The following is a 23745-nucleotide window of genomic DNA, read 5'->3' on the forward strand; positions in this document are numbered from 1 at the left end:
GCCTCTTCCCTTGGCTGACAGTTTCATTGTTCCAAGGGAACATAGCTGTCAGAGAAGGTCATCATTGCAGAGGGGATGGCAGTCTCTCCAGTACCTAAGGCCAGTCCCACAGAGAGTTTTGAGGACCATGGCAATGGCCTTCACCTGGACTCTGAAATCATGGGGGAGTTTGCATGGAGACCAGCACGCCAGGACAATGTGTTCATAGTGGCTTGTGTTGCTAAGGAGACAGGCAGCTGCTTTTTGTAGCAGCAGGAGTTTTTTCACAATGTTTTTCGTTCTTGTTACAATGAGATGCAGTAATCAAGCCTGGAGGTCATACACATGTGGATCCTTGCTGCCAAGTCTGTATCTGATGGAAGCTCGAGAGAAGTATATTTTTCAGTTCTTCATCCAAAAAAGTGTTGATGTTTAGTAAGATGGTGGTTTTTCTTCATTTCTTTGTTGTCTTCATTGTGAGTGAAAAGGAAGTAGTAGTGGTTTGACAGGATGTAGGAGTAGTTCTTGCACCCTGTGCATCCCTTACATCCTCAGGATACATAGTCTTCATACATACAGACTGAGGTTTATGTGTTCCCCAGTTTGCTCATAGGGTGGCAGTTATTGACTACATGATTAAGAATGTCCTGTTTAGGGCTACATTTCAAATTTAGCTCTATATTCATGTTTGCATAACTAAAGAACAACAGCCTGTCTGCAGTCTGATTGCTTTCCTTGCTTCTTCAGTGTTTTGTTTAGCTTTTAATTTGCTTCAAAATAACAACAAAAGAAGTATTTCCATTGAACTAATTGGTGCTTTAAGAAAAAAATGTGCATATCCCTTTCCTAAATGTAAAAAGAGGAGACTTTGTGCTCGCAAGCATGTCTGACAGCTAGAATAACTACTCTGTACAAACAATTTTCTTGTCGTACTCTTGAAATATTTTTACATAGAGCAGCTAACAAGACCTTGAAGGATTACTCAAAATTGTGTTTCTGTTAAGCATGTATTGCCACACACAGACACTGAAAAAAAGGAAGAAAACCCACTACTATGACCACTAACATTACTGTAGTATTTTGTGGATGTTCCTGCACGAGCTTATGTTGGTGGCAATAAGCAAGTATTTGTGCACCTTACTGACTTTTATAGGCAGCCTAGCAACCCTTCATTTGTCATACATGTCAAAAACCAGGAGACACAACTTTTTGTGAAGAATGCTGGTCAGAAAGGTCTTGGAAATTGGAAGCTAGGAATCTGTGTCCTTTTGCTGTGTTCAGCAAGGCACCTCGCTAACTTAGCACTTAATTGCAACACCTGTGTGCAAAGTGTCACCACCTTTGCCTCTCTCTAGACAGTGGAGAGAGACTGCTACCAGTCTCTGTTCAGAGGGCGGTTCAGTCTTTCCAAGAGCTGAGTGTCCTCTGAAGGCGTCTGCCTTTTTGTCTTGGCTATAGAGTTGTCAAACTCAGCAGTTAAACTTCTAAAGTTCTGTGAGAGAAATCAAGGCTCTTGTGTGCATTATTGGTAAGTAAGAAAACACTCAAGAGATACTGAAGTCAACCATTTTCTTTCTAAAAGAGAATGCTGACCATGCCCAAGAGGAGAATTAGCATGCACATGCCCTGACACTGTCTGCCAGGGACACTAGGTAGTACAAGACAGGGCTGAACCCAGAAAAAGAAATAGATGGTTTGTACATTTTTCTTTTCTCCTGATGTTAATCTCAGTCATTTAATTCTGTTTGGCTTCTGAGGTTAATCTGTCAGAAGCTTAGTAATTTAAATGCATGTACTGAAGAGAAACGTTATTCTTTTTCACATCATATATTCATTGTGCTTATACTCGTTGTTATTAAATTATTTGAGAGCTTAAATCCCCTTTGTGCTGTACTGATGTTGTAGTTTATTAGGACATCTCCATGTGTCAGTAGAATTAAGGAATGCTCAGTTTTCACATGATGATTTTCTACACTAGCTAGACCTAACTTAAAGAAAATCCTTTATTGTTGATCCAAATAGTTCTTTCATCCTTTCTACTGAGTGGAAACAATGTCATCATCCCTTCTAGAATTATAGTATTTTTTGTTATAACAAGGCAATTCTGGTTTAGTAATTTGCCTTGAGGAGACTAAAGAAAACCCTGACTGCTTGAGAGTAGATGCACATCTGTTACAGTAGTAACAGGTCCCAGTTAGCTAGTTAGCTGGATGCTAGTTTCTTCCAGAGCTAGTACAAGGAATCACACTGGATACTTGTCCCTTCAACAGTAGCAAGGTAGCTCTAAGAAATAGTCCTGTAGCCTACTGAGGACTGGGAATGGGCAACCTACTACCAGAAGTGATGCAAAGCAAAGGGGATTGCTCTGGTTCCACAAGGCCCATCAGACTGGAAAACTGGATCTATTGTCAATTCTTTCCGTAAGATGAAGGAAAGCCTGTTGTCCTGATTGTGCAATGGCATCATACAGAGCAATTCTTCCAACAGTGAAACACCTTCTGTTAGTTCTCTGGTGGTACAGAACAATACTGCGCATTTTTATTTCCCAGTTCTCTAAGTTCAATTATAGGTTTTTATTTTAACACAAATTTAAACTTAGAAAGGAGTTCAAGATTTGGCTTGCGTTGATAAGATGAACATAGTTGCTGTACATATAATTTTACTGAATCTACAGATCTGTGCAGTTAGCCTTCTCAGAAAAAGTCTTTCTAGATGAGGTCTAGCAGAGGTTGTCTATGTTGGTCTTAAGACAGATAAATGCACAGTATTTTTATTGTATTAAAAATGTCTGGAAAATTTGTCAGTCTGACAGGGAAGGTTCTGGGGCTCTTCTCAGGCTTAATTTAGTCCAAGGATGTAAGAGTTTGGGAAAACTAGCTGGTATAAAACCTAAAATTAAAAGTTCATATTTAATGTGCTAGAAAATATTAATATTAATTTAGAAACTGTTGAGATGTACTGTTTATTAGTACAGAAGAAACAGACAGCTGGTAGAGTCTTTTTTCATCATTCAGTATAGACACATTAAAGATAAAATTAAGTCTGAGATGTGAACCAAAACATCATTTTTATACTACTATTTACTGCATGTGTTACTAACTAAAAGGTGGTACAAGTAATGCAGGTAGCATTCTTTCCTTTAATCTGGTAATATGCCACAAGTGTATTTTAAGAAAAAGGAACATGGAAGTAAAAAATCTAGCCAGAACACAGCTGTGTGTGTTGAATGACAGTTGTCAAAGTCACCTCATCACGTCTTCGTATCATGTTATATTTCTGCTGCATTCTCTTGGCTTGTCTAGAAAAGTAAAGCTTGGACACAATTAACTACAACTACTGAGGAGTTCAGTAATAAGCCCAGAAGAATAATAAAACTGTTTTTAAGTCAATAGCTTAAAGGAAACAGCTGTGCAAGAACAACGACTTTTGAAACACAGTGTATCTTGACAGAAGCTCAGATCCCATATATTTCAGCCTTGTTCATTTGTCAACATAAAGGCAAGATAAAGTCTTGTGGGATTAAGTAAACTCCGTAGCTAAAAATATAGTTTGACACTTCTTGTAGACACATGACAAGTCTACACAAAGAATATATTGGTTTCTTTTCAGCTATAAAGGAATATGTTTTTAAGAGAGGGTGAATACTTCCACTGAATTTAGATTCAAGCAGTGTAGCATTAGTACCTTCAAATAATTTTAACCAGATGTTTTTACATCTTTCTCTTCTGAAGTTTTACAAATACAGATGGTAAGGAAATCATGTGTGAGATATTTCTAAATAGAACCCTTAATTAATATTTAGAAACTACTTTGCAGTTGGTATAATTTCTAAAACTGTTTATCTAATTTCTTAAACTGTGTGCCATAATTAGAATTGAATAATTTTGCTAGATTTTTTTTAGTGAATGCAGAATTTTTATCTTTTTAAGAGTTCTGTATTTCATATGTACTTTCCAGCAACTTTATAGCATACCTGTTCCTAAATTGACCATACCATCCACACTGATGCTAATTGAGCTAATATGCGTTACATACTGTACATGAGGAACAAGTGACAGACACCAAGAGCATCAGATCTGTAATTTACATCAAACAGTTCTGGTGAGAGTGTAATAAACTGTGACAGGAAAGTCTGACTGCCTTGTGAAGCACCAGAATGCAAGAACAGGAAAGTCTTTAGGCTAAACTCTGTTCTCTTTTATGTGAGCATAAAACAATGATCTTTGTTGCCATACATTCACATTGATGGACTTGTCCTAAAGTATACAGCTGTGTAATGGAGAGCAGAATTTAGCCCTTTAATGCTTTTTCATAGTAACTTTCCACTGATTTTGGCAAGATGAAGATCCTGAGTCAGAACTGCTGTTAACCTTCAGAAATGAGCAGAAGGTATTTTGGGATCCCTTGTGAATCACAAACTCCTCCATCTTTGTTTTGGTTTGGCAAAGCCATTTCTATGGCCATGTGTAGAACAGCTGTTGTTTTATTTCCACATCAAACATCACAAGGTTAACTTTGCAAAGAGCAGTTACACAGAAATATATTACACTTTTCATGCATGGGCAGCCTCTTGGATTTTTCTGAGAAGCGTCTCATGCCAGCTCATCCTCCAGTAGATATCTGAATAGTCCTAAGCCATACTTCCATTATGTACTGTATTTGCAGGATCTTGTCATTAACATCCCAACAAACAGAAGAAAAGAACTAAGTTCTTGGCAAGCCATAACTAAGCCTCATCAATCCAGGTGTGTGAACCTCACTGCTTCTAGAGGAACGAAATATATATAGCTGGAACTTCAGGTGTAACAGGTCACACCCTTTGCCTGGCTGGTCGATGGGAAGTTGATATGATGATGATGCCTGGAAGATGTGGGCAAACAATGTTGATGTTTAACAGTCTGAACACTTAAAGCTGAATCAAAACTCGAAGAGATTTAGGAGCAGAAAGGTACAAATGTGGTTTGAAGCTTTTACTGTCCTCTCCTGTCCGATTCTCAGACTAGGGGTCTGGGCCAAGAGGTACTGTTATCTTAGAAACTCATTTAAAATGCAAGTCACATTAGACTGCTTTTTGCATGCAAGACAAATGTCATGTGTCTGCAAAGACAACTCCAGAAAAAATAAAGCATGTCCAAAATATGTCCATAACTTGTTATTTACTGTGACGAAAAAAATGCTTAAATCTCCAATATAGCAAACAGGCACAGCTGTCTGAGCAAGTTCATTGGAACTCAAATAGCTAAAGTTAAATGGGTTTTGTTCATTTGCCTTCCTTAACATTTCTGCGTGCTTGATACCATTTGTATGGTTATTTTTTTGTATCCTACAGGAGCTACAAAGCAGCATGTACTTATTGCCATGACCATGCTGGGGTCAAACAAAAGTGTAGAAATTAACATGACCATGCAGAACTTTCTTAAGTGGCCTCTTCAGTCTTTTTCTACCATCCTTCATCTGGAGATTATGACCACACAAACGAGTCAGCAGAATGGCTCACATGAACCCTCTCCATGCACTGCAGTGAAAAGTCAGTGGGCTTAAAATGCTGCCAAAAGCTTCATTATTCTGACCTGAGAAAGATAAATACAGATTTTAAACTCCCCAATTTTATTCATAAGTGGAAAAGGTCACACAACAATATAAGCCATAGGAATCTGCTGCTAGTCATCTTCCAGTTGACAACTTAATCTATTCCTAATAATTGTGCTATAATATTTATTGGTGGGTTTCTAATTTATAGTGCAATTAATGAGAAAGGAGTGTAGTCGGAAACCACAGGACTTATTTTCAAGCTGGAATTTTGTTGCTATCACACTACTAACAAGAAAGAAAAAAATCTTTGCAAGTGACTTATCTATAAAACTTCTAAAACCTGCTAAAATAATTACCATGAATGGATTTTCTCTGAAACAGAACACATTTGTACCATGTATGCTAATAAAAATACTGAAAAAATTAAAAAGCCAGAAAGTTCTTGGATAGAAAAAATATAAATGTAAAAGAAGACAGAGGCTGAAAAAAAGGTAATTTGGAGATTCACTCACAGCAATTCAGAATTTCTCACTCAAAAATTTAGATTAAAAAACCTCCCATTCAGACTAATCAAATAGTTAAGCAACAGTTACAAAACCAAGAATAAGCAGATGCAAAATGTATTTTAACTGCATTTCAGTATCTTCCCACAGCAGAATGAGTATTGTAAAAGAATTTAGTAAGAACAACCATACATATGTTGTCTGTTCTTATTGTGCATTCTGCTGTAAAATAATATGTCTACATACCATATATTTAGGAAGTCATATAAGAATTTTGGCACATAAATGCCCTTCATAAATAGCGCCCTTCATAAATATCACCCTTCAGAAGTATCCTTTTCAATGCTCAAAAGAGAACTTTCGTGATGCTATAGCTCAAGCCATATATGTAAATATGCCTTACTTGTTTTGCTTGAGTATGCACTTAAACCTGATACTAATTCTTCCATTTGAAGTAATTCATTCTTTGCTTTAGTAACACTTCTATAGCAACATAGTGTCTTCAGCTCTGCTTCATTCTCCTTTCTAGAAGCACTTTCTCATTGCCCACTTTTGTTTCCTACCATTTTGACATTATTTTGTTATTAATAATTGCAGTGGAGTTGTGACAGTGTAGAGGCAATGCAGATTGCCAGAAAGTTGGCATACTTTGAGCTTTCTCATTGACTCCCAAAGAACACTTCTAGAACATTTTGTGTAACCAGAAGAATCAATGGAGAAAATCCTTCTCAAATGATGGAAGACAAAATAAGTCCCTGAGCTTGTACCAAAAAAGTCTTAAGCCTTGAGAACATTTGTTTATTTATTAGATAATATTATTTCATTATAAGAATGGGAAGATACCCAGTGAGACTAGTGTGAGGATGGCATGCTATTGGGAGGCAGGAGGCAAGAAGGAGGGTCATTCAGTAAGAATGTGGGAGATAGTCCACTATAATAGACTGCTCTGCTTTAGAGATGGGGCAAGAGCTTGTGCCTGACGTTGACTGCATTTGACTTTGCAGTCTGTAAACTGCTGCTCATACAAAAGTCTTTGTGGAACTGGGACCTCACTTCATTTTTCAGGCTATTAGTCTCTACCAGTCTGATCTTAAGAGCACTCTGTTCAGGCCAGAAAGACATATGTGTATGAAATATTTAATCCTGTGTTTATGCATAGGATACATGCATAGACAAAAATGCATGCAAAAATGCAAAACAAAAAATGCAAATGCACCTATCATTTATGTATAAATTTATTTTCTTGTACTAGCATGACACTTGTGACTATCACTTTTTAGTGTACTATTAAAAAATTCACCATTAAAAATAATCACTAGTGCCATTTTACAAATTTTAATCCCTCAAGTCATTTATTTTTCCAAAAGCCTACATCCCCCTTTTTCTACTTTAAGAGTGCTTAGTATGAGTATCTCTGTGACACAGGAAATCAAACACTCATTTGCTGTTTTTATGCTGCATTGGTTGTTATACTGAAGCAGCTAGCAAGTTGTCATTTTTCTGATCATTTTCATCAATTCTATGCACCAGATCACAAGTAACAGCTCCAAATATGTCCTGTTTACCATCATTGGTAATTGCCAGCATATTTTTGGTAATCTGTGTGCAAATTGTTTGCAGGATTGTCCCAGATCTTTCACAGCCTCATTTTTCTAGTGGAAATGATAGCAGACACATTCGTGTGGAAAGACAGGGATAGATAGTTTTACAACATAGTATTCAAGAGCTGTTCAAATTTATGTCCTACATTATCAGAACCCAGAAGTTTCATGGTTGCTGGGATGGGTCTAGGCTTGCTGAAGATACAGTGTCAGAGGTATCTGGCAAAGAGAACCTACATTCAACAGTGCTAATCACCTTCCTGTTTGTATGTCTAGAACAGAAGAAGCCCCAATATATCAACATTTGATAGATCATCAATCAGAGTGAAGAAAAAACTCAAGATTCTTCTCATGCTAAACTGAATTTAATTGCTGTCTGCTGAATACAAGTTTACAACATAATTTAACCTGTTAGGCTATTAGCTGTACTGAAAAATTCACCAAAATTCACATCATATATCAGTTTAACTTCATTACATTTGTCAACTGGAAAAAAAAATAGAAAGAGTACAGCCTAGATCCAAATCCAAATGTGCAAACTCCAGCATAAGAAGCTCAAGGATGTGCAGTGGATAGATGTCAGGTCTGGGTCATAAGAACAAAAGCTGTGGTTTATGGTACTACATCAAGTTAATATGCCTGCCTCTCAGGAGGCCAAGGCATTTTAGGTTTGCTGTGAACTGAAGTTAAGTACATGCAGATGGTGTTGTGGTCCACTGAGAAGACATGCTGGCTTGTATTGATGCCAGTTTAGAGATTTCTGTGCTGCATTCCAACATTACTGCATTGTGGACCAAAGGTGCTCAAAGACTCCTATAAAGTCTCTTCACATATTTATCAAATGAGATAGTAAAGCTTATAAATTGCTAAGCAATTATTCCATTGTTTCTCTAGCAGACATTAAAGAGATTCACATGACAGCTCTGGATTCTGTGTATTTTTAAGGTATATTAATTACTCATGAAAGTGAAAAATCTAGAGACTACTCTAATTAGGAGTAGTTTCATAATTAAAAACTTCAGATAGTATCTATTTTCTCCCTGTCTCTCAAGCACATGATAACACTGGGGTCTTACGCCTGAACTTTCTGCTCCCAGAAGTTGTGTCTTTAGTCTGTCCTGGCTTGGTCCTTGTCCTGTGGGTTGATCTCCTGTATTATGTGAACAGCTGTTTGGATTCTCTTTCGAACACTTCAGGAACAAATGATCGATCTCAGATGTCCTAGGAATTATTCAAATGTCTAGTTTAAAGTGGTAGCTTTCTCTAATCTGGGGATAATCTACCTGTCTGTGTCAACCTTCATTTCTGGTGAAGGAAAGTAAACAAGTACTTTTATCTCTGAACTGGATCTGCATTATTTTGCAATTACACATTAGTATGTCCATTTACTGAGCTTATTTCAACCTCATGCTCTCATTTTTAGTATTTTATAATTTTATCACTTCTCTCTCCTTCTCTCTCCTTCTCTCTATCACTCCTTGTTTTCCATCAAGGCCACTCTCTTTTTAGAACTTTTTAGAACTTGTTTCAGTCATCTCTGACTGTCTATTTTCTTGTTTCATTTTCCCATCAAAAATGATCAGCTTTTTTAAAGCTGATAAAGATCTTTATTAAACTTTGGTTTTCTGTGCATAGGATTCAGGAGGTCCTATTACAAACTAAAAATGCCTGTATATACTGTATTTTTACATGAGAAATATGTCATACTAGACCTAAGGTTGTACCAATTTTAGCTAATCTAGAGCTGTAATCATATTTCATTCTTCATCAGTTATAAAACGTTTTTGCCAATATACACAAGGGAGTTGCAATTTTAATGAAAGTGTTTATAGATATTACTGGGTTTCAAGCATATATAGATTTATGTTTATATGCTTATATAAATAAACCTAAAAAATTCTGTTCCAATTTTTCAGCCAACTGACATGGACATTTTCTTGAGATTCCTATTTATGTGATAAGATAAATCAGGAAATCTATATTCCAGCTTTATGCATTATATGTTTACCAAGCCTCACCACTTATATTTGTCATTTATGCTTGAAGTTTTTACCACATTAGCTCTGCTACATCGTAGTTAAGCCAGCAGTATACCTCCTAGGTTAATATGTACCTGGGTTAAAATCCCAATACATCAATCAGCACTAGCTTAGGTTTTCCAGACCATCTTTCACACTGGAGGTGGAATGGAGTTGTCATGTACAATGTCACAGTGCTCTCATACAGTCAGGCTACTCATTCCTGGGCTGAGTAATTTTAAATGCATTTTTCTGAGGAAGGACTTATGATTAACAATGAGAACTCAGAGGCATTGAAATGAGTCTAGGGACTGGTTCAAAGATGACCAATCATAGTCAAGGCAGGGAGGATGAGACTTTAGTAAAGCAGAAAGTATGTATTTGATATAGAGGTGATATAACTTAAATATAAAGTAAATTAACTGTAAATATGTATTTACTTTAACTATTGCAATAGTGGATATCCAGTAAATATAGTACCTTTGTCTTTTCCCAGATAAAGTGAATTTTGTTGTCTCATACCCCTTAAGAATATGCAGTTATTGTTTGAAAACAATAATAATCTAACCGGATTTTTACCTTCTCTTTACAGTTATAAGGCAAAGATATTTTTTTTAAGTCCTTCTGTTTATGCTTAGTCATTGGAGAGCTTTTTGTTTCTCATTTATCAATAAAATTTCTAGAAGACAATGTGATCTTGGCTCTGGAGGGGGGACTTACATTTTGCCAAATGATGATGTTTCCTTCCTTGTGCTAAGAGAGCAAGGCGAAGAGCTGGAGCTCAGCCAAATGGTCTACTCAGAAAAGCCAAAATGAGAACGCTCCTGCGTTATGTTAATATCATATGGGAAACATATATAAACATAGGCAGGATGAATGAAATAAAGGTGATTTTAAATTGTACGTTATAACTAATTCAAGCATGTAAATATAAACTACATTCAATTTCATGAGAACTCTGGGGGGAAAAGCAGAATTACTATGTCCATAAAAAATTACCAAACACCTGATCTGGCTGGAGAAAAGGGGTGACTTAACAAAACAGTCAGAAGAGAAGGGATAAATACAATATTAAAACTATTATTTAATTTTTTTTAGTTGGAGGCAAGAAGGTCAAAGCTTAAGGCAAAATAAGGCAGTCCTGTTATATATTCTCCACGGCATTATGCTAAATATAAAACAGCTTACCAGCTTCAATAGAAACTGCTTATCAACATTGTTAGTACAGAATTTTGCAATGATTGGAGAACATTCATTATTGCTTTGTAAAGAAAGAAAGAATTTAAGATACTGAATATAAACCCTTCAAAAGTTATGGAATGAGAAACTGCCAAAGCCTAAGAAAGATGTTGAGAAATCAACTGGTTTCCAACTAAATACCAGCCAGACAATTTTCAACAGAAGGTGCACAATCTTATGCAAAACACTGATTAAATTGCTTAATCAAGTAAGCCAAGATGACAAACAAGACCAGCTGTAGAGCAAAGATTGTACCGTATCAGCTGTGTGCACAGTATGGCTCAGCCTTGAGAAATGTCCACATGAGAAGTAATAATTGACCAAAAATTGTTGTTCAAAAGAGAATCTGATAAAAAAAACCTGCTTTACACCATGTTGATAAAGCAGCATTTTTTAATTTGTAACATCTGAACTTTTAAGAAAATCAACTTTCCCTTTCATGTAAAGTTGGTCGCCTTGAGATTTTTCTCCTTTGTTCTTTTTTTAAAGAATATGTTGGTTTTCTCCACAGTGTCTTATGAATATGTGCAAAGTACATTTTAATGAGTGACCATTAGGTGACTTCATATGGCTTTGTGTGTAGACAGTAGATAAAGAATAAACATGTTGAACAAATGGCAAATAACTGTGCAACCATGAACTAATGGTATTTGTTTTCTTCTAAATTATATCAATCCTGCTTCCCCATGGGATGTATGTTTACAGACGGATAGTGATGCATATGAAGCCAGGAAAGAAAACTTGAAAAAATCTTGATTCTTTGTTTATATGAGAGAGACTCAATTTCAAATAAAAGTATAGCATGGGCACAGACTTCATAATACAGAGGGCTGAATAACAAGTATATATTAAGGATTGTGTTCTCAAGTGTGGTTAAAAGTGGAACAAATTTCCTTCCATTCTCTTTGAGTGTTCTGTTTGCCCAGAGGTCCTGGCATTCTTTCACTCCTTATTGAACTAAAGTAACAAAAATACGAAGTTCTACCTATGCTCAGGTAACTAAGCATTTTGGTTAAAGACTGCTATTTTCTATAGCCATGGGGATGTGAGAAAGCAGTGTTACTACCAATCATTTCTAGCCATCCTTGACTTCCCAGCCTGCAAAACCAGGTATCTACTTACTGTCAAATTTGCTGTGGAACATCTTTCAGCACAAGTCCAGAAGGAAATGTAAAATCCTGTCCCTAGAGTTACAGCAATTTCTCTCAGCTCTCCTCTTGCTGTTACCTCCTTTTTCAAAATACCCTCTAGCAACCCAACTAGTACTGAAGAATTCTTCACAAACCATTATCCCCTGTGTGTCTGTCTTCCATATTTTTCCCAAACAAGAGGCAGTATGAAACATTTTCAGGTGTATCCATCAATGTTTAATAACCAACTTTCCCCTTTGGTGTTTATTATACAAAAATATATCAATATTCTCAGTTGTTAAAAATTGTAATATTTTGTCTTGACTCTGCAGTAGCAGGAATTTTATGTGAAAGCCAATGTTCGGAGTTTTGTGTGACTGTAAGAGTGTCTTGTCTTCCAGTTTATTTCAAGGCATCATATCTGGTGAGAAGTCTTTGAAAACATAAACCTTAAAACCGGAATGCAAATAAAAGGAAACTTAATTATATTGTCTTTCTTAATTTGGTATAGCTGTGCTGAGCCAATCACATCATTTTAAGGGAACAGCATTATCACTATGCTTGAAACACTAAAGGCCTCCAATATTATGATTCTTTGATAGAGACAACTTAAATGATTATCTCAATTTTCTGAATAATTAATCCCAAAAGTTCCCCGTTCAGGGAATAGGGACATACTTCATTTTGTGTTCATCTTTCAGCACTGAGAATACCTTGAACAATCCTGATACGATTTAATAGTAATCATAATTTCCCTGCTTTCTAAACAGACTTGTGCAAGTTTTGATGGGTATTTTTACACTTTAATTATAATAATAATTATAATTATAATTTGAGTTGTTAAAAAACTGTCTGAATCTTCTCAAAGAACACAATCTGACACAAAGAATAGTTGGTTGACTTTTTCAAAGTGAAATATTTGTTATTCAGAATAGCAAGTGTCTTTGCAACAGTTTCTGGACAAATAGAAGGATTTCTAAATTGTTGACAGATTATGTTCTTAATGTGGTTGTAGCTTCAATATAAAAGGGTAATTAAAAACAATTAATGATGTTGCCCATAAATCTGGCAAAGGACCAGGAGCTGAGCAGAAAATTATTTTAGTGGTGTAATCCCTTGTAATATGATAAAGAAAATATTGTAAAGAGCCATGGGAAGGTTTTTCAGAAGTACTCCATGAATTTTTGCAGTTTGTTTTCTGTTAACAGTTTTCATTTTCAAGTTAGTATTTCTAGAAACTATGAGAAATCTGTTTTGTGCAGAATTGTTCTCTTTACCGAGAGTGACAATATAGTCATATAGTAGCTGTGTTTGCTATAAGTGCAGAACAGGAAAGGCCAGGTAAAGGAAGTTTCAAGTTCCCATTTACTTACTCTGAAGCTACAGCTTCTCTGTGCCGATCGCCATAAAGAACTGAAATGGACTGAAACCACTCTGAGCTAGCAGTACATCACAGCTCTGAATCAACTGGTGTCAAGGTTTAAAGCTGGGCTGGCTGTTAAACGTATGACAGATGCTCTCTATTAACCCCTTCCTGCCCCCAGCAGTGGGAAGGAAAAGAGAAAAAGGAGAGAGACTTACAGGTTGGAAAGTTAAAACAGTTTTAATAAACAGTAATAATGAAAAAGAGTACGATAATCATAATGGAAATAATTAAATATATGCAATTATATACAAAACCAAGATCGAACTCCCTCTATGATGATCACGTCACCACTGGCACTGCAGGGCAGGCTCTGGGAAGTCCCGGTCTGGACTCAGCGGTAGATGTGAACTAGATTCAGGAATTCATGGTTTGGTATTGAGGGCAGAAGAAACAGAGAGAGTCCTCTTCTGACGCCTCATACAAGAGAGCGCGACGCTTGTAATCCGTCAGCTTTAAACTCAGTATGATGTGTATGGGATGGAATACTTCACTGGTCAATTTTGGGTCACCTGTCCTGTCTGCTCCTCCCTGCAAGTGTGACCCTTCTATGACCCTTCACTTGTGGACCATAAGAAATTTAGCAGCAACCTTGTTTTCTATAGGAATAAATATAAGCAAGAGTCTTTCTGCATACTGTTTGTACAGCTACCTTAGTAATAACTATAAACTTTGAGCATTATCAACTCTAGTAGCAGATACTGTCTGAAAAACATGTAGTTAACGTCAGAAAGCACAGTTACTTACAAGAAACTTAACTGAAAGGAAAAATTACTGAAAGGAGAATTGGTTCTGTCCTTGTCCAAACCAGGACAACTTGGAAAGCAGCATGGTGTCAGCAACATGGATATGGATTTTTGTTTAATTAGGCTCTTTGTTCTGGCAAGAGGAAGCAAGTGGATGTCTCAGCAGAGTGGCCTGTGTGCCTCCCACATGTCACTGGGAACCTCCCAGTATTCAGATGGTTCTCCCGTGGCTTACGTGCCTGGGCGTGAGAGAGTGGTGAAAGACAGAGTGCAAACGTCAGAGCTTCATTTTTACCACATTCTACATGATGTAAACACCAACAGAGATTTTTGAAAGATGTGCTTATGCTGCTTATATTTACTGTAGCTAACTTATGCTGTTGATCTAGAACACATTGTGTAAAGTGAAAATAATTTCCAGCAATCAAGTGGCAAAACATACCCATTATATCTCACATTCACTCAGCCTTCTCCTCAAGAAAATACTTCCTCGATAGTCACTAAGTGGAAGTTAAATAGAGAAGGAAACAGCAAGCCCCCCCCAATTATTCATTAGTAATTTGCATTTATCACAAATTGTTGGCACAAATGTTTCTTCTTCTTTCACTCCCTGACCTACCATAGAATCACTCTAACACTATGTCCTTACTGCAAGTGTTGCCTATGCATTTGCTGGGCTTTTCTCATCCATCAGCTCACCAAATATAATTTAAAAGTATTAGTGGGAAAGGGAAAGGCAGATGAAAAGGCACCAAGATGTTCAAAGAAGATAGGCCTGAAATTAAATTTTATCAGTAGAAAGCTTTGTCTTGTGAACTTGTCTTGCATGTGACTCCTTCATGTCTTGGGAACTGACATGTGACTTTCTTTAAATACATGCCTAGGCTGGTAGCATGCTCCACAGCAGGTACTCTGCTAAGCTTCCTATTTGCAAAGTCCAGAAGAACTGTGTATTGGGTTTGCATGGCAAGGTTTTGGTAGCAGGGCGGCTACAAGGGTGGCTTTTGTGAGAAGCTGCTATAAGCTTCCCTTATGTCCAATAGAGCCAATGCCAGCCAGCTCCAAGACGTACCCGCTACTGGCCAAGGCCAAGCCAATGAGCTACGGTGGTAGTGCATCTCTGATAACATATTTAAGAAGGGGTAAAAAAACCTGCTCAATGCTAGCAGCAGTCAGAAGACAGAGGAGTGTGAATATGCGAGAGAAACAACTCTGCAGACACCAAGGTCAGTGAAGAAGGAGAGGGAGGAGGTGCTCCAGGTTCCGGAGCAGAGATTCCCCTGCAGCCCATGGTGAAGACCATGGTGAGGCAGGCTGTCCCCCTGCAGCCCATGGAGGTTAATGGTGGAGCAGATATCCACCTGCAGCCTGTGGAGGACCCCACGGTGGATACTCGAAGGAGGCTGTGACCTCATGGGAAGCCCACACTGGAGCAGGCTCCTAGCAGGACCTGTGGCCCCGTAGAGAGAGGAGCCCATACTGGAGCAAGTTTGCTGACAGGACTTATGACCCCATGGGGAACCCATGCTGGAGCAGTCTGTTCCTGAGGGACTGCACCCCATGGAAGGGATCCATGCTGGAGCAGTTCATGAAAAACTACAGCCTGTGGGAAGGACTCATGTTGGAGAAGTTCATGGAGGACTGTCTCCCGTGGGAAAGACCCCATGCTGGAGCAGGTGAAGAGTGTGAGGAGTCATCCCCATGAGGAGGAAGGAGCAGCAGAGACAATGTGTGATGAACTGACTGCAACCCCTATTCCTCGTCCCCCTGCACCACTTAGTGACCTTTCTGAGCTGTGTCCTTCATGAGATCAGTCAATTGAACTTGTTGTCTGTGACTTGCAGGGACATTCAGACATCAAAATTTTGCTTAGGTTAAGACAGTCGCAGAGAATGAATCACACCTGAATTACTGTGTGCCACCATTTGGTGTATAGTTTCATATATGCTAAAACAAAGACTCTTATGTTTATGTGATGTGACTATACAGATGGGAGCCTGGAACCTGTACATTGCTGTAGTTTGGAGATAAATGGGGAAATGCTCACATTCCTGCAATATTCCAAGATATTATGGATCCCACCCTAACTTAAAAACTGGTACTTGCATTTTGCATAAAAATTCCCTTTCAGCATGATCACATTTTGAACCTTCTGTCAAGGTAGGTATGTCCTGGTATCAATTTCTGATACCATTGGTATGAGAAACCCTAAGAAATGTAGGAAACCAGGTTGGGATTCATGTTACCACACTTCCAGTGTCAGCAGTGTGGACACCTGAGCAGGTCCTCTTTTAGAGTCAAGAGAAATAGGTACTTCTTTACAACAGAACCTATTTTGAAATGAATTGTACCCAGAAATGCCTTTTTCTTTTCACTGACTGTAAAAAGAATTTATGTTGGTCTAGATGTGTATGGCACATGTGCACCAAACATGGCGTGACTTCTGCCACTGGCCTTTTACCAAAACCACCAAGCTTCCTAAATGAGTAAAGCAAGCTCTCCTGCTGTGTCAACCTAAGACGGAACTGAATGCCTTAAATAAAAATCATGGTGTGGCTTTTCGTCTCACACTTTGTCTGTAATATGTGATATTGCCCAGACCTCTGCTTCTGCATTTGTAATGCTAATAAGGAAGCAGTAAAGCAAGAAAAAAAGTCTTCTGAAATGTGATGTCAATGGTTATATAAACAGCAAGTGCTTGCCACATGGCAGCCAGTATATTTTGTTGCATATATACAGTGATTTGTGGGCATAGTAGTGACTTGAAACATGGTAGGAAATGAGATGGTGCAGCTTAGAATTTTTTTGCAGAAGCCCTGCTTCAATTGTACAATTGTTCCTAAACAGTTATTTGTATTTATGAAGTGCCAAGGAATTTCCAGTTAAAAGAAAACTCTTCTTTGTTTGTTTTAGATTTTTAAAAAAAAAAAAAAATAAAAATTCAGGAATTATTTCTGCTGATATTGAAAACAAAGTATAATTTCCAGAATAACTTGAACAGACCTAAAATAATTGCAGACCAGATTTCTCCCTAACTCACCTTTTGGTAGCTAAAGAATTTTTTCACCACAAATTGATTGTGGGTTAGACACTGGCTTTATGGAGCATTCTGTCCTAACTCGATTTGGAAATTGAAAGGAAGTGCTGTCAGGGGCGACTTTTCTAAAGTTGAGCCTAAAGTGTGTATATTTTTAGTTGTTCTTGTCTTGTTGTTGACTTGTTATCCCTGCATAGATTGTGACTATGGCAGAAACTGCTATGATAATAGTCAAAAACCTAAGATCTGCTGGCTAAAAAAAGAAGAGGCTTTCTGCTTCCTCAAGGGGTGAAGAAATAAATTTGCATGGATCAGTAAAGACGCAATAATTAATATAAGCCCCCTCAGTGACTGTACAAAAGAAGGTCTTTAACTGATTTTGGTGGAAATTCAGATGTAAGACAGTGCAAATGTGCAAATGCTGTGTGTCAGGGGAATCATAGCTCCAAAGAGCAACATTCTGGAACCATTTTATTGGTGGGAAATGTGCAAATGCACAAAATAATACTGGAGGCTGTTGCAGAGGCAACAAAAGTGAACCATAATATTATTTATCACTCATATTGATCACTGAATTGTGATAGCAAATTAATGGTTTTCAGGATTTACCTATTGTTAAAAAAAATATGTGTTGGTAAGACAAGAACAATGTGCTGGCTTTTATTAAAATGAGAAAACAATTAAAGAGTAGATTGAAGGGGCCGTATTTTGTCTCTGTGATTGCTGTTGCTTTGAAAATGCAAATATAAAAAGGATTTCTTACAATTAAATTGAGGGAGAAATAACCTAACATGAGCTTGATTGTTTTCAGGGTAGAAATGAAACTATATTAGGAATGTTTGAAAATGTAGAACGCAAACAAAACTGCTTTAAACTCTAGCAGCGTATTTACAGCTGGCTATTAATATTTAGCTTGAAAAATATCATCCCCCTTATAGATCAGTAAGCCTAAGTTCAAATGTTTGTAACATTTGTTTTCAAACATTTGCACACTTTGTATATTCCAAAATGCAGCAGAGTGGATTAAAATAAATTAAGTTATTTCTGAAGGATGTGTAACAAAGTTTTCAACACTTCTGCTCAATTGCCAAAACAATTTCATAATTAAAGACATATCATATTATCATTGTGCAAGCCATGGCAGTGTTGAGGCATGATCCACAGAAGACAGTTTTCTCCTTAACATCCAGATGAAAGAAGCATAAAAGCATTTTCCATGTAGTTCACTTTTGTGCATCAAGTGAACAGCTCTGCAGTTTTTAAATATCTCAAAGAAGATGAAGACAAAAATGATGCATAGAAGCTTTTAAGGACTGAATACTAAGTGTTTCCCTGGTTTGGTATATGATTACCACGATGTAGTGTAGTACTTGGAACACTGAGATATGATAAAGAATTGATGTGTAGTTAGTTGGACACCTATATATAGCTCTTATCTAAAAGCACATAACAGCAAAGCAAAGGGAGTGTATGCACTCAGTGGTATGCATTAGCTCTCATTGACTTCACACTCTGACTTCCGGAAACATAATTACTTTAACCTGATCTAGCCTCACTCTCCAGAAAAAAACCCGCATACTTTTCAGAAACAGATAATCATAGAATCATAGAATCCTTTAGGTTGGAAAAGACCCTTAAGATCATCAAGTCCAACTGTTAACCTAGCACTGCCATGTCCACCACTAAACCACGTCCCTAAGCACCACATCTACACGTCTTTTAAATACCTCCAGGGATGGTGACTCAACCGCTTCCCTGGGCAGCCTGTTCCAATGCTTGACAACCCTTTCGGTGAAGAAATTTTTTCTAATATCCAATCTAAACCTCCCCTGGTACAACTTGAGGCCATTTCCTCTTGTCCTATCACTTGTTACTTGGGAGAAGAGACCAACACCCTCCTTGTTACAACCTCTTTTCAGGTGTGGAGAGCAATAAGGTCTCCCCTCAGCCTCCTTTTCTCCAGGATAAAGAACCTCAGTTCCCTCAGCCACTCCTCATAAGTCTTGTGCTCTAGACCCTTCACCAGCTTCATTGCCCTTCTTCGGACTCGCTCCAGCACCTCAATGTCTCTCTTGTAGTGAGGGGCTCAAAACTGGACACAGTACTTGAGGTGCGTCCTCAGCAGTGCCGAGGGGGATGATCACTTCCCTAGTCCTTCTGGCCGCACTATTTCTGATACAAGCCAGGATGCTGTTGGCCTTTTTGGCCACCTGGGCACACTGCTGGCTCATATTCAGCCAGCTGTCGACCAAAACCTACAGGTCCAGGGTCCTAGTCAAGCAGGACCTGCCTTTCATAAACCCATGTTGACTGGGCCTGATCACCTGGTTGTCCTGTCCATGCCGCATGATGGCACTCAAAATGATCTCCTCCATAACCTTCCCCAGCACCAAAGTCAGACTGACAGACCTGTAGTTCCCTGGATCCTCCTTCTGGCCTTTCTTATAGATGGGTGTCACATTTGCTGACTTCCAGTCACCCGGGACCTCCCCAGTTAGCCAGGACTGCTGATAAATGATGGAAAGTGGCTTGGTGAGCACTTCTGTCAGGTCACTCGGTACCCTTGGGTGGATCCCATATGGCCCCATAGACTTGTGTGTGTATAAGTGCTGTAGCAGGTCACTAGCCATTTCCCCTTGGATTATGGGGGCTTCATTCTGCTCCCTAGCCCTGTCTTCCAGCCCAGGGGGCTGGGTGCCCAGAGAAAAGCATCACTGAGTCTTTGCAAAAGATATCAATGCATTCTTTTGATGAGGAACGTTGTGCATGCACCTGCCCTGGGAAACTGCCCTTAGACCTGCCCCGACACTATGGCACCCTTACAATTTCTGAAAAGTTTTAGAATTTGTGATACTCATTCTTATCAATTAAATTCCTCAGATGCAGGACTGAAAACCCCATTTCTTATGTAAAGAGTTTGGGGAGAATGGAAAAGTGCTACTTGTGAAGTATTTAAAGGCTGAGCTTCAAATTAAATTAAATTAATTTAGTGCTACTTGTGAAGAGGTTTATGATTTAAAGTAATATATTTTGAAATTGTCAAATGGTAAAAATATACAAAATTAACATTTATAATACTTGAGTCATGTACTTAACAGTGGTAGATATGCCGAGTTACGCAGGCTACTCCATTTTCCAGCAATAACATGATGATGTCTTGTCCTCCTGGCAAAGTAGTTGTATATGAACAACTTCTTTACTGATATAAGATGTTGGAGTCCTTCTGTCCATTAGACCTTTCACTGCTCATTACTATATCAAAATAATAAAAAAGATTTCACAGTTCACCATTTGGTTTGTATTTCCAGGCTTTTTTTGTGGATCTTGGCTGCTTCTACATTCTGTTAAATTCTGGAGGGCTGCTCTTACCCTGTTTTGATGATTTATCCAAGTGTGAATAAAGCAATGAAAATCCTCCACTGAGGGTTGGTCTCCACTTAATGAATGTTACAGCACGGAATACATTGCGTCCTGGAGAGCTTGTCCAGAGTCCATTTCTCTTTCAAGATACTGTTTCTGCAGTTGCTTATGTGGAGAAGTGCTACTATGAAACTATTTGATGTACTTTTATACTTCTAGGTTTCTCAAATGCAATTTGGCAGATGAAAACAACTTGGCCAGCAGCCCATGCCACATTAGTTTTCCAGGAATGATCTGTTTGTGCTCTGAAGGCGACAGCATAGTTCCTGCTAGTGAAGAATTTGGAAGATACTTTGAAGTCATGACTGAAGTATTAGGTCATTTTCTTCTTTTTTTTTTAAAGGAAGATTGACTTGCAGTTAGCTTATTAATAGAAAAGATATTTAGCCTTACCTGAAACTCCCTCTGCAGACGTTGCCTCTGCTGGGAAGGATCCTGTGATGTGCAATGTAGTGTCGTTTGACATGACTGCCTAAGGAGGAGAGATCTAAAGTACGTGCAGAGCACCCTGAGCAATATGCTCAAAGAGCAACTACATGGAAGGAATAAACGATCCTTAAGGTCTCTTGCTGCTCCACTTAGTATATCTCAGGTATCTTAGGTATCTTACTGTTTTGTTGGGTGTTTTTTTTTTTTTTTTTGTGATTTTGCTTTCTGCACTTGTTGTCTGTGTAAGTTAGTTGCTCTGAATATGACTTCGAATCCCAGGTTCTTTCTTCTATATGATACAACATCATTTTTCAAATTATTGTAGTACATCATATCAAAAAGGAACAATTTAATTTTCTGTAACAAAGAATGCAAATCAACATTTTGCTACTGATTTAATGATACTAATATTCCTTTTTAGAAGCATTATAAGTTATCTTCATAGTTAATGTGAAGTGAATAATATGAATAGTTAATAAAGTCATATTTTTATAGGGTAAAGTGAAATTTAAGATTTCATAATGTTACAAGGCATACTAATTTTTAATGAAAATATTTTGTTGTGGCATTTGTGTAACTTAAAAAGTCAGACAATGTGTATTATGCAGTTTTGGTTCTGCACTTTAATACAGTATAACCATTTCTCTCATGAGACACTAAATAAAATGAAAGAGTATACAGTCATTATATGCAGGGACCATTCCTTTCTGAATTGAAGCAGTGTAATTAATTGATTAAAGTATATTGCATCTCTTAGTTCAAGAAAAAAATACATTACTTAATTACATTGTAAGTGGCTTTCCCTATTTTATCTTGATTATGTAAGATGCATGCATACAGAGAATTACTGAAGTGATCAATTATTTTTTATTCCTGAGTATCAGCAGTGTTTTCAAATATAGTCCAGGAAAACAGAGATAAATGTTTGCTGGCCAGCAACTGCATTGTGAAATACAAAGAGAGAGGAAAAAATACACACTCATGCATCTCATTATAATAAGTTGTGCAAATTAAATTGAAATTTATATTATTTTCTTTTTCTAAAAACATCATTCTAACAGCAGCAACGAGTTTTTGATGTCCCTATCTAAAACTTATTTGCACTATAACAGTGTTGAGTGCTTTTCTCCTGTGAGCTGTTTTCCACAGTGACTGTCCTTGACCAAACCAGAAAATGAATTTGATTTCTCTAATGCAAAAGGTAATTGGATTTCTCTTTATGGAATGCATCCCTTTAATGACTGTCTCTTCTTCAGCCAATTTAGCTGCAACCAACCTGACATTGATCTGGTGATATGACTTTAAATAAATGCCAAAGCTAGGAGGTGAAAGACCAACTGTCTGATATCAGAAAGAACGTTTCCTGCCTCGTCTTGCCATTTTCCTCAGAAAATGTCTCTTTCTTGAATGTCATTCTTATGAAACATGCTACTCTAATAATTAGTCATAGAGCGGCAGATTGCATCCTTCTACCAAATATAAGAAGTATTTCCCAGAAAGCATCTGGAGGAAATATTTTGAAAATTGAATAAAACCTCTCGAAATATCTGTTGTTCTTTGCAAACATTCATTACTATGTAGACTCATTCCTAAGAGAAAAAGGTGTTACTAAAGTAGTGAATTAAATCTTTACAGAGGTCTTCTTCAGCATTAAATATTTATTGGAATATTTATTTAGGTAATAGGGATCTTATAAAAAAGTATCATAGCATGCTGATCTGAGAAAATATTTACTTGCATAAAACAATTAGTAAAGATGGTATTTTGGGATATAATCTGTTCTTTCTTCAGGTTAGGCTTAATGGAATCATAAAATCTTAGAACGTGTATTTCTAGCTACATAACATATTCATTATCCTTTGGACCCAGCCCTTCAGGCTAATATGCTGAGCACTTTTAACCCCAAATGGACTTGGAACCAAAATTTAGAAGTTAAATGTAGTTTATATGTTGTTTTAGTTTAATCATGGGCCATGTGTTCTTTTTGATAAACACTGTTAATGTTGTTGATTGAAATTGGTAGTTCACACTCTGGATGGTAAACTGGATTTTAAACCCTCTGTATATCAAGCTAAATGTAGTGGAAAATAAAAACAAGAGTTCTTGACTTGAATTTGAAGTTATTTCCTTCTGAAATCTTATTAAGAGTTATTTTCATGCTAATCAAAACAGTTATTTTCCACTGTGTACTGATACCAATGACAGTAAAAATTTGTTTTACTTATCTGTATTTTGAAGCAGATGATCACCCCTATTTCCTTTATCTGTTCAATTATTTCTTAATCTTTATGTATGGGTAGATTTTCCACTCTTCTGGATTTTTTCCACAACGGAATTGATGAGTTTACTGTAATGTAACTTTCAGTGCTTTTTAGTACAGTTAACTTGAAGTAAATGGATATGAAAACACAGCTTCCCAAAGGTGCAAGTGCCTGAGGGGTATTCACCTCCCTCATTTAGCTGAAAGTAATTTTTAATACTTTTTTGTACCACCCAGAAGCAGTGCGTGCGTATGAGTCTCTGGACAGAAAAACAGATGGTCTCTTTAGATAGGAATTATGAAAATGAGAATAAATATTTCATAATTTTAAATTTCGTGCAACTTTTAAGGGATTTTCTTGTCTCTAGTCCCAAGTGTGCTTTTCTTACTGATACCAGGAAGCGAGAGGAGATTATAAATGGCATATA

The 23745-nt window shown here is 37.4% G+C and overlaps 1 protein-coding gene across 6 annotated transcripts in view; it reads left to right on the plus strand.

The window, feature by feature from the left end:
- TMEM117 (transmembrane protein 117) overlaps nucleotides 1–23745 on the plus strand; it is a 241659-nt gene that overhangs the window by 126276 nt on the left and 91638 nt on the right. The gene's annotated exons all lie outside the window — the stretch shown is intronic.

Source organism: Nyctibius grandis, chromosome 5 (assembly GCF_013368605.1).
Source record: "Nyctibius grandis isolate bNycGra1 chromosome 5, bNycGra1.pri, whole genome shotgun sequence".
NCBI classification, from domain to species: Eukaryota; Metazoa; Chordata; class Aves; order Nyctibiiformes; family Nyctibiidae; genus Nyctibius; species Nyctibius grandis.